At 41.1% G+C, this 10,936-nt stretch overlaps 1 pseudogene across 1 annotated transcript; it reads right to left on the bottom strand.

The window, feature by feature from the left end:
- LOC145469051 (uncharacterized) lies at window positions 1–8,764 on the bottom strand (annotated as a pseudogene). The gene is made up of 4 exons (XR_014042268.1): window positions 8,098–8,764; window positions 3,393–4,275; window positions 2,278–2,799; window positions 1–1,562 (listed from the first exon to the last, which is right to left on the bottom strand). The product of XR_014042268.1 is annotated as an uncharacterized LOC145469051 (transcript).
- Between the last annotated feature and the right edge of the window lie 2,172 nt (window positions 8,765–10,936).

The raw sequence follows: 10,936 nt of genomic DNA, 5'->3' as shown, positions 1-10,936 counted from the left end.
GTCATCTCACTCAGTCCTTCGTCCGCTGTCAGCTCGAGAGGTCTTCCATTATTCCACTTTCAGACTTTCTCATCATTGCACAGAGTTAGTCACACCGTACCAACTTTTCACAATCAGGCCTCTATCTAAAACCGGTGATAAGTTACACACATCTGGAAGGCAACACTCAAATTGTTCATGGTAAATCCCACCGCTGTAGATATGGTATGTCATTACCAACTCTTTGTCTATTCAGTTTTGTGTTTTTAGTCACTGTATGTATATTTACATCAGCGCGCACCTATAGCCGCCACCAACTTCGCCAGAGGGACGCATGGATAGTGTACAACCTGAAGCCATTTTGTATTCACTTAGAGTGCGATCGTTTATGAGTTCCATGTCTTCAAAGAACAGTTGTTGCTGATCTGGCGGAATTTCTAGATGATCATTTATTTTCCCTTTCACATTTTGAACAGTATCTCCCGGCATAACGTGTAATGTAATCGTCTCCGCTGTTGGAGTCTTAACGTGAATTATCATGCCACCGCTTTCAGCAAATCTTAAAATCAAATGTATGGTCGATTCTTTCTGAATGTTGTAGTCATTCAAAGTACGCCCACTTTCCATTTCCTTGCCATCAAAGGTGAGATGTTGCTCGTCGGGTGGGACCTTTTCTTTGTCGTAAATTTTATTTTTTACTTTCTGGATACTATCGCTCGGTGAGACATCTAAAGTAGTCTTCTTTCCAGTTGGCGCCATCACCTATATCGTCATGGTGACATCTAAATGCAGAGTTGATTGTGTTCGAATGTTGTAGTCCTTTAAAGTGTGACAATCCTCGAGTTCCTTGCCACCATAGAAGAGACGCTGCTGTTCATGTGGGATTCCTTCTTTGTCTTGAATTCTAGCTTTTGCCTCCTTGATGGACGTTGCCGGTTCAACCGCCAAAGTGATCGTCTTCTTAAGGCCAGTCATCATCTCCACGAAAATTTGCATAGCACTCAATCTTGAAAACAAGATTGAGGTGCTTAGATATAAGGTTGATTGCTTCCGAACGTTGTAATACATTAAAGTGTGATCATCCTTGAGTTCCTTCTCAGCAAAGATGATACGCTGTTGGTCAGCTGGAATCCCTTCCTGGTATTGAATTTTACGTTTCACATTCGCAATAGAATGGTCAGGTTCAACTTCCAACGTGATCGTCTTTCCAAGCAGTATCTTTACAAATATTTGCATGCCGCGACGAGGTCGAAGCACCAAGTGTAGAACGGAAAGACCCGGCCGGATGTGGTAGTCAAGCAAAGTGCGGCCATCTTGAAGTTCCTCGCCAGGAAAGATCAGGCGTTGTTGGTCAGGTGGAATATCTTCTTTGTCTTGAATTTTCTCCTTCACCTTTTCCACAGAATCGCTTGGTTGTACTTCCAAACTGATCGTCTTTCCCGTCAGCATCTTAACGTAGATTTGCCCACAACCGGGAAGAACTGAGTGTACGGCTGGTTTTTCTACTGGTCTCTCTTTAAATGACCCTTCATCCCGTGCTAAATCTGGACCAAATCGTGTATTGCTTTTTGTCATACTTCGCGCTGAAATTAAGAAATGTAATTGAACGATATTAAACACTGGCATCAACTAACCATGATGGGTTTTCTGGCCTCATCCTGTTGGTCCCGAGCCTGGATAAAGGAGGGTTGCGTATGGCGCTAGTAACGTACTCCATAAACAAGAGCGAAGAAGCAAACAAAATCAGTGTATAGGACTGATGCAGCAACATAGACGAGATCTCCACCCCGTAAGTGGACATCCCAGAGTTTAAGAGGAAATGCGGTCGCCCAAGGGATACCTGGAGGAGAGAAATTGGAGAGAGCAACCTGTCTTTCGGAGAAGATTATGAGAACGTTTACGACCCGGAAGTCAGTTAAAGTCTCCTGCGTAGGCCCAAGAAATCAGTCTCTTAACAGGCCTTATGTGCCAAGCAGCATCACAAGGATTGATTAAGTGAGCAATTGGAGAATAATACAGAAAGTCGGAAAGTCTCTGCGAGGGAGGTCTGGTCCTTTCCACCCTTTCCCAAGAATAGCATTTTACCGATGTTCCCTCACATCTTATCAGTACCCATTCATATTCTTGAATGGAGAGACGCATAGTGAGAGAAAAAAAAACCGAGCAAATAACATTCCTTCATCTACATTAATAACCCCCTGTTTAGAGGAATCAAGCATCTCCTTCATACGCCGGCTTTAGGTAAAAAAAAAAAATAGAAAACAGTCTGCACGTAAATACCCAAGCTTCTAAACTCACCTAAATGCTGCAGCAAATACTCTCGACAAGCCCTGTACTCCTCCTCTAAAATGGTTGTAGTGAGCACCACATCAGTGAGATCAAGCTCCTTCAGAACCTCATCGGTCACAAGGAATTTTTGCACCATTTTATTCAGAAAGCCATTGCAATAATCAGACCACAATTCGTCAAGCATTTCCAGAGAGCGACATTCAACTGTGATGATCAAACTCCCTGACTGAGTATCCACGATCAGTGTTTTTCGTACTTCTTTCAAGTAATAAACAAAGCCATTTAAGTCCTCTGGTTTCGATGGGTCAATTGTTTTCAAATATTTTGACGCCGCGAGGTTCAAAACTTCCTGTGCTGTGGGAAAACTAGTGTCTGCCTTTCGTTTACGCGAGGTCACAGGTACCATTGCCACTCCCTCGACTGGCAAACTTGCTTCGTGTTCCTGTGAGGCCACTACTATCTCTGAAGTTGGTCCTTCTCGTTGACTAGGACCCGAGATTGTTTCGCAATCAATCCTCAGTCGAAGACGAGCTGTTGGGAAATTACATACTTTTATTGGACATGCGTGCGGAAGCTAAAAATACTAGAAACAACACCATATACCTCGGCACGTTCTCCATAGTCAAGTGGTTGGTAATATCCCTCTCTTCTCCTCTCCGCTTACGCCAAATATACGTATTTGTTACTGTTTGTGATACAGACTGTTAACAGTCCCTTTATCTTTTCCATCAAGGTCGAGAAAATAGACGAGCTGTTCACTCTAAACGTGACACATCACAACCATCTTCTATTTTTACGACTCAAGTTGGTTTTATGTACTTCAGACCTGAATGGCAAGGTTTTCAAAGTAATGTTTTTGGGTACTATTAGGGTGGATCATTATATTATCAATGGGGGATTGCATGAATTTAGCTGCTTGAGAATTTGTTTTCATGCCTGCTAAATAAGTTTTCCTCGCAACCGCTTTACCCGATATTCTTTATAATCTGCATAAACCCTACGTAAGTACCTGCTCGGTATTTTAATGCGATTTGTTCAACCTCCACAAGCTCCCCTATTCCTCCATCAAGTCATAATCTAATAGTTGTTCACCCCTTGTAAACTACAAGCGAGAAGCTACTGACCTCCTGCTGCTTGAGAGGTGCCAGCGGAGGAGCTGAGCCTGTCTATGGATTGATGCATCTCTCCCAGCTGATCTTTGATGTCTTGAGCTTCTTCTCGCACTAGGCTTTGAACGTCTTGACTTGTGTTTTTCAGATCCCCTCCGAGCTGATCTTTGATGTCTTGAGCTTCCTCTCGAACGGATGTCTCTAGACGTTCCATTCCTTCTCTCGTTTTTTGAGCTGAGGACTCTATGAATTTTTTTACTTCCACATCATTTTTGTACCACCTCAGCAGTTCCTGGACATTTCGTTCGTCTTCTGCTGTGAGGGGATCCTTTAAAAAATTATCAATGGCCTCCTGCCATGCTGTTTTCTTCGTGGGGCTGATTTGCCCAGCAATTCTAAGCAGCGCTTCACTGATGTCTTCCCAAAGCTGTGGGAACTCGTCATCCGTAATTTCCATGTTTTGGCTCACGTGACCATACACTGAATTGCGGTAATATTTAATTCTCACTAAGTCTGCAGCTAAACTGTTGTCTGTACTTGTTGGAAGTGCATCCCATCCGGTGGCGGGAGGGGTGAGGCTGCATATTGTCCTCAGCAACCTGAACAGCAAAGTAACATCAAAATCTGCTGACTTGCCGCATACCCCTGGGGAAGGGTACAGACAGTCCCATTGTGGCTTGGTAAGCTTTGCTGATCTGAGTTGTTTCTCTGTGGCTGGATTTTTTAGCATTGAGGGAAGATTGCTTGGTGGAAAAATCAGGTCAAAACTCTCTCTCAGTAGTGTAGTACCTCCACTTATCAACAGTCGTGAAATACGTTGAAAATTTTCTTTTCCTCTTGTTGAACGAAGCACTTCATCTGGGTCTGGGGCGGTCGCCATTTTGTACTTCAGTGCAGTCTAAAGTAAAAATATGATGTTACTTGAGCTTGGTAGGTTGGAATGGATTGATATCATTTAGGATGATTTAGATTATATTATATTCCAGTCGGTTAATTTATACTGCGGTGCTCATTATGAGAGGTCTGCAAAATATAGAAATGGTGCAAAAATGTCTGGACTGACCAGTGAAACAAGGTGCAGTCCCAGCCGCGGAGGGGGGGGGGGGGGTGGGAATCCCATATGAAAAGAACGGGGGTGCCGGTCGAAAAATTTGAAAATCATTCCTTTTTGATAACATTTTTCTTTTGTCCCTTTAACTACACTTAAATTTGTTGACGTATGATCGAAACATCTTCGGATCTTGTTCGGTCGTCTTCGGTAATCTTCGGAAAATGTTTGAAAATGTTCGGGAAATGTTTGGAAGCGTTAGTCTGGCCTTCGGAACAATTTTGGAGAATCTTCGGAAATCTTAGGAAAGTGGTTTGAAATCTTTGGAAAATCGTCAAAAACGTTGTCATTAGTATGTTTATATAATAAACAGAATATTACATGCCCACTTGTGGATACGAATTTTATCTTCTCGTGTTCAACTCAACATCTCACTCATTCGCTCCACTTACTCATGAGATATCGAGTTGAACACTCAAAGATAAAATTCGTATCCACGCGCGGGCATGTGATATCCTCTGTTATTTATGTAATGCAATTTTGAATATCTTGGTAATATTAGCTAATACTACCACCATATGAAATTATGTATAAGATTATCATTAGTATTATCATAAGCTTTAGCATTATTATCATCATCATCATCATCATCATCATCATCATCATTACCATGGTGACAGGGAGTAATGTAGGATTCATGGATTCCTGTAACAAGGAGTGTTGCATCTATGTTTCTGAACAGACACTAGCAGGTTTACAAATTGCTATTTACATTGTCAAATGCAGATGACCAGAACTTGATCTAAGCAGATGACAATGCATGTTCTCATCCTTGTGAATAAAGACATTAATTTGGAGGCAGGATGATTGTAAGATTTTGACTTGAGAGTCTGGGCTTTTAGATGCAGTTAAATGACGGCAATTACTACTTCCCCCTGAATGGGATGTGTCCATTGTGGGGTTACCCCCAGTACTAAATTCACCATTACCCAATTATACACCTGGGTCAAGAGAGGCACTGTGAAAGTTAAGTGTCTTTCCTAAAAACACAGTGCAGTGGCCCAATCCAGGGCTCGAACCTTGACTGTTTGATCCAGAGTCAAGCTTGCTAATCATTAGGCCACTGTGCCTTCACCTTTTACTAATAATAATAATAAGAAGAAGACGAAGAAGAAGAAGAAGTAGGAGAAGAAGCAGCAGCAGCAGCAGAAGAAGAAGAAGAAGAAGAAGTTACTGAGTTGAAATTGTAGTATAAGTCACATAAGGAACAAAAGTCAGTCAAGCATGCAATATTTGCTGATCTTTTGAGCAGTTTAACTTGATTAATATTTTTCTAGCAAAAAGAACTAATTATTAACTGCCCACTTTTGAGCTTCCCTTTCATCACTTTCACTTTCCAGTGCCAGACTCTTCCTAGTAATCTCTTTTGATTTCGTAAAGGGTGAGGGTGAAAACAAATGCTCACGAGTACCTGCTTACTTTGTGCCAATTGCCTGCATAATAACATTCTGTAAAGTCCCAAGAGACATGTCAGGTCTAGTGTACAATGTAATTAGTGTGACAGGATGTGGCATAAAGGCAGGGCAGGAAAAACCCTGGTCCGATTGCCCAGGGCAAGGAAACTTTGCTCTTAGGCAAATGGAAGTTAAATGGTCCAGAAAGTAAGTGAAATTAGCCTCAGTAGTATTATTAGTGATAATTCCCAGTCAAAAAGAATCTCAAGACCTAACACTGCAAGGTGAGCAAAACAATGCAGAAAGCATGAATTAATTTGAAATCCAAGATACTTTGCTTGCATCCATCCTCTGTTATAGTAAATCACTGATTACAGACAGTACCTAGTAAATGATGTAGCTAATAAGGCACGGACATTGGGGGTCTATTTGGCAAGTAATATTTTAGTGGGGGCTACTGAAACTGAAATGTATACTGAACAACTGGGCAACTGGATTTCAACATTTTTTCTGTCCCAAAAGGGCCTTTGAAGTGAGAATGTATGGGATGACAAAGGCCAAACTTATAACAAAATGTGAAAGCGGCCTAGGGGAGGGGGAGGGGGGTAGCATGTTCCCTTCATCCCTAGAAAATTTCACTTTTTCTCCCTTGTTCCCTAAAAATAAATTCCCTTGATCCCTAATTTTTTGTCAAAATTGCCTTTAGTAGTAGAGATAACCCTTGTTCCCTTGAATTAATCCCAAAAATATCCCTTGTTCCCTTGAAATAAATGATCAATGCTCTCTTGTTCGACAAAACATCTTGGAGGTCCTCACCGGGGATGAAAATAGCCAAAGCTGAAATTTGATCCATATTAGTTAATTGTTATCAACTGGTATTGGCCAATCGATGAACAATCGATAATCACATGAAGGTGATTTGTGTTTATTGATTATCATCAATTGAAGAGAAAATTTCCCTCCACAAAATATCTTAATCACTTTCAGCTTGTGCATCAGGAGAGGAATTGCTCACCAGCAAGATATCCTAGTAATCTGTTTTGACTTTGTAAAGTGTGAGAGTACAAAGGAAATGCTTGTGTGCACCTGGATACCTTGGGCTTCCCTCGTTAACATTCCATAAAACTCGCAAGAGACAAGCCAGGACGCCACATGCACAATAATTATTAAGTGTGACAGGAGGTGGCACATTAAGGGCCCTTTGATTTGAAGTGAGACCGTAGAGGATGAGAAAGGCCAAACTTTTAACATGTGAAGGCCTCCCGAGGAAGGGAGGGGGGAAGGGGAGTAGCATGTTCCCTTCATCCATTAAATATTTCACTTTTTCTTCCTTGTTCCCTATCGATAAATTCCATAATAAGGCAACGTCCACACATATCGCGATATTTTTGAATCCGCAACTTTTTCTTTCCGGCTACAGCTTCTATACACACGCACGCGGCGAATTCGGCAGTGAATCTGGATATTTTTGCTACTTGTGGATGGGGAAATTTTTGAATCCGGAAACAAAACGTTGCAGATTAAAAAATATCCAGATACCTGTGGACAGGGCTTAATCTCTTTATTTGCACTCATGGGCTTGCTTCACTCACCCAATTTTTTCCACCCTCGCTGGAAGCCTGTTTGCAGGCTAGGTCCAAACAACTTACTGACTTGATTGATCTCTCGAGTTATTAACGACAATACAGACACTGATTTGTCACGCAATGTTCACTTCTCAAAATAGATGGCGTGACGTGAGTTTACCGAGCTCTTAAATTACCCACTAAACATTTAAAACACTTGCCAACGCAAAAAGTTCAGGTAAGGAGTTGATTTTCCCTACTTTACTAACCTATTTTAACATTACGGTTAAAAAAAGGTTATAAGATATCCCTGGCACGCTATGGCAAAGGGGTCCCTTTACAGCGCACAGTTTTACATGTCGAATAGCGGGTTGTCAGTAATAAACCTTCCTGAATGTCTTTATGAATTATTAAATATTCCTTTGCAAAAGTCAAGCCGAAAGACTCAGCAAGTAGAATTGCTGACACTAGCCTCGTATCATTTCACCTGGAGATTTTCAAGTTATGTGAACACCGTGGCTAGGCTAATACTCGAACCAGCCGTCGAACGCCTAAATGTTCATTACCGTTCGTTCAGCAAGTTCATCAACTCGCTGAAATGGATTGAAAACCATAAAAAAGTTTGGCGTAAAAGATGTATTACATCTTCTTACCTTTAGATGTCTGCCTTTTTATGGTTTCTGTTTTTAAATCTGCAACAGAGGATTCAGTCATCTCACAAAAGATGCATCAAGGCGGAAGTGATTCGGTGTGTGAAGGCTCACGGGAAAGCAAACTTAAAAAGAGGAGGAGGGAGGGGATGGAGGGGAAGGAAGCCACATAGTGTTACAAGCTATAAGCGTTACCTTTTCGTGTAAAATGGTTCATTCAAAGTTACTTTATATATACGATTTCTTAACTCTGAAATTAAAATAGGGCGTTTGAACGACGTCTGTTTTTGTCTTTCGTCTTTGAAATCACAAAAACAGGAACGTTGACTTGTATTACGTTGCCCCAGTACCTTGCGTGACAGCTTTCGCGCACGCTTCTTGAGTAGGAATACATCGAAAATCTTCTTTTCGGGTTTACCTCGTCATAACACGGGGACTGAATGTGGCCTCGTACTGATTTTCACCTCATTCGTTATCGTATTGTTTACGAAAAGTCTGCATACGAGCCAAGTCCAATGGGACATGTTCCCGCAACATTGTTACATGTGTGCAAATGTTGTAATTTTGTCCCTGCTACATGTCCCCGCTACACGTCCCTGTTACATGTCGCCTCAGTGTGTACTACACACGTTTTTGTCGCTGCAGCATGTCGTTACAACATGTCCCTGCAACATGAACTCTCGTGTCTGGCAACCTTAATAAAGGTCCTAGAATTGTTCCCTGGGGGACACTACATTTGACCAATTTTTGAGTAGACATAAAGGAGTTCATTAGACAAGTTTGAGTGCGATTGCTTAAATATGATGCAAACCATTTGTGACACAAACCGCGTATCCCACAGAATTGCAATTTTTGTAATAGAATGTTGGTCAATATTGGGATCGACGGTGTCGAAAGCCTTTTTCAAATCCAGAAAAACAACGGCATTGACGAAACCGTGATCAATATTAATGACCAATTATCCGTAGCTTTGAGTATAAACGCAGTAACCGTAGAGTCTAGAGAACGAAATCCGGATTGATAACGAGAGAGAGTCAGGGCACTCCCTCAATAATTTAGCTGAAATATTATCTCGTCCGGTAGCTTTAGACCTACAAAGTTTTCAGAGCAGAGTAAAAATATGTGCCGATGTTGTTTCCTCAAAGGCGAACTCCTTGACAACTCCTTGTCAGTTGCGCAGAGAAATTCTTCATATGTGGGCTCAACATTCTCAACATTTCGGCGAAGGTTAGGTCCAGTTTCAGTGAAGAAATTATTTAATAATTCAGCAACGTCTACTTGACTCTTCGATTTTTGCCCTTGATATTGTATTTTATTTATAAAAGTTTTGGTTGACTTACGAGATGACAGTTCGTTGACCGTTTTCCAAGTTTTGCGTTGATTTTGGCTCAACTGTTAAAAACAATTTTATAGTAGGCCTTTTTAGCAAACTTGATTTCCCGATTTTCTCGATTTTTCGTTTTTCCAAACTGGTTCCAGGTAGACAGATCTCTGGTTTTAATAGCTTTCCTCTTAAGCCGGTCTCCAAAGTTCATCCGCTTATTTCATACGATAGTGATTCAAGGAGACTTGGAGGGCCGAGTTCGTTTACTCTTCAGTGGGGCACGTCAGTTGCAAACACTTATAAATAAATCTCTCCATTTTTCCCACATATCATTGGGGTCGTGAAATTCAGTTTTATATCGTCCCACGGTTGTGTCAAAATGTCGTTTCGAAAATTAGTGGAGTTAAAGTGTTTAAATTGCCTGTAATTGATTAAATTAATTCCTTTTCAAGGAGCGGGAATTGAAATTTTACGGAATACATAGACTAAGCTGTGATCGCTTGTGCCAACGACGGTCAGACACCCCAGAACAGATAATATTGCCTTGATGACTAGTGAAAATAAGATCAATTAAGGTGTTTGATGACGGTGTGATTCAAGTGAGCTCATCGATTAATTGTTTCAAACCATACATTTCGGTCATACTTAAGAGGGTCCTTGCATGAATATTATCACTTGATAATTAGCTCTTATTAACTTAGCAGGTCTGTATCGGAGAATCTTGACCGAGGTCGTGAGTACGGACCGAACGCAGTGAGGTCTGTACACACGAACGAGGTCAAGAGTGTCCCATATAGACCGACTAAGCTCGGTTAATAAGATGTTTATTATATGGCAAACAAGAAAAATTTAATTCGTTTAATGTACCTGGTTTGTACTAGCTGACACTTTGATTGAGAACGGCGATGAGCTGAACTTAAAACTGCCAAAGTTTGCTCTTTTCTTTCTGATCTGTTTTTTGATACTTCCACTAATATTTTTAGAAGAATATTGTCAATTTTCTTGTACTTTAGCTTGCAACTTTTTAACAGCTAAACATTACCGGTCTAGATGGGAAAATCTAGACCGCGGTCAATATCGATTTCAACCAATCGAATTCGTGAATTTAGTAGTCCCCAGTCCTTGTGAGACACAGCCATGTAATAGTTCGCCACTAAATTTTCTCCGATTTTTACACCCCACCAAATCTACCAGTAACAGTCCTGTCACAACGGATCACATCATAGCCCTCAACTTTTACGTTCTGGTCTGAAATTCCCCCATCTAGTCTTGTCTCATTGATAGCCAGCAAATCCCCGCAGTTATAATTTAAAAGAATACGAAGTTCATCTACGTGTTTCAGTAGACTTAAGGTAGTCATTTTAAACCCACGGCCCTTGGGAATTATAGAATCTGAATTGCACGGGGAACTAGGTGGGTTTAAAATGAAATCAGAAGTCGCCCCACAGACAATGAATGAGAATTAAATCAACGGAAGATATGATTAACTAACTTACTTTCTAAAATGGTGATACCCTT

The sequence above is a fragment of the Orbicella franksi genome, chromosome 15 (genome assembly GCF_964199315.1).
Source record: "Orbicella franksi chromosome 15, jaOrbFran1.1, whole genome shotgun sequence".
In the NCBI taxonomy this organism is placed as follows: Eukaryota; Metazoa; Cnidaria; class Anthozoa; order Scleractinia; family Merulinidae; genus Orbicella; species Orbicella franksi.
This window is presented reverse-complemented; position numbering and strand designations above follow the sequence as displayed.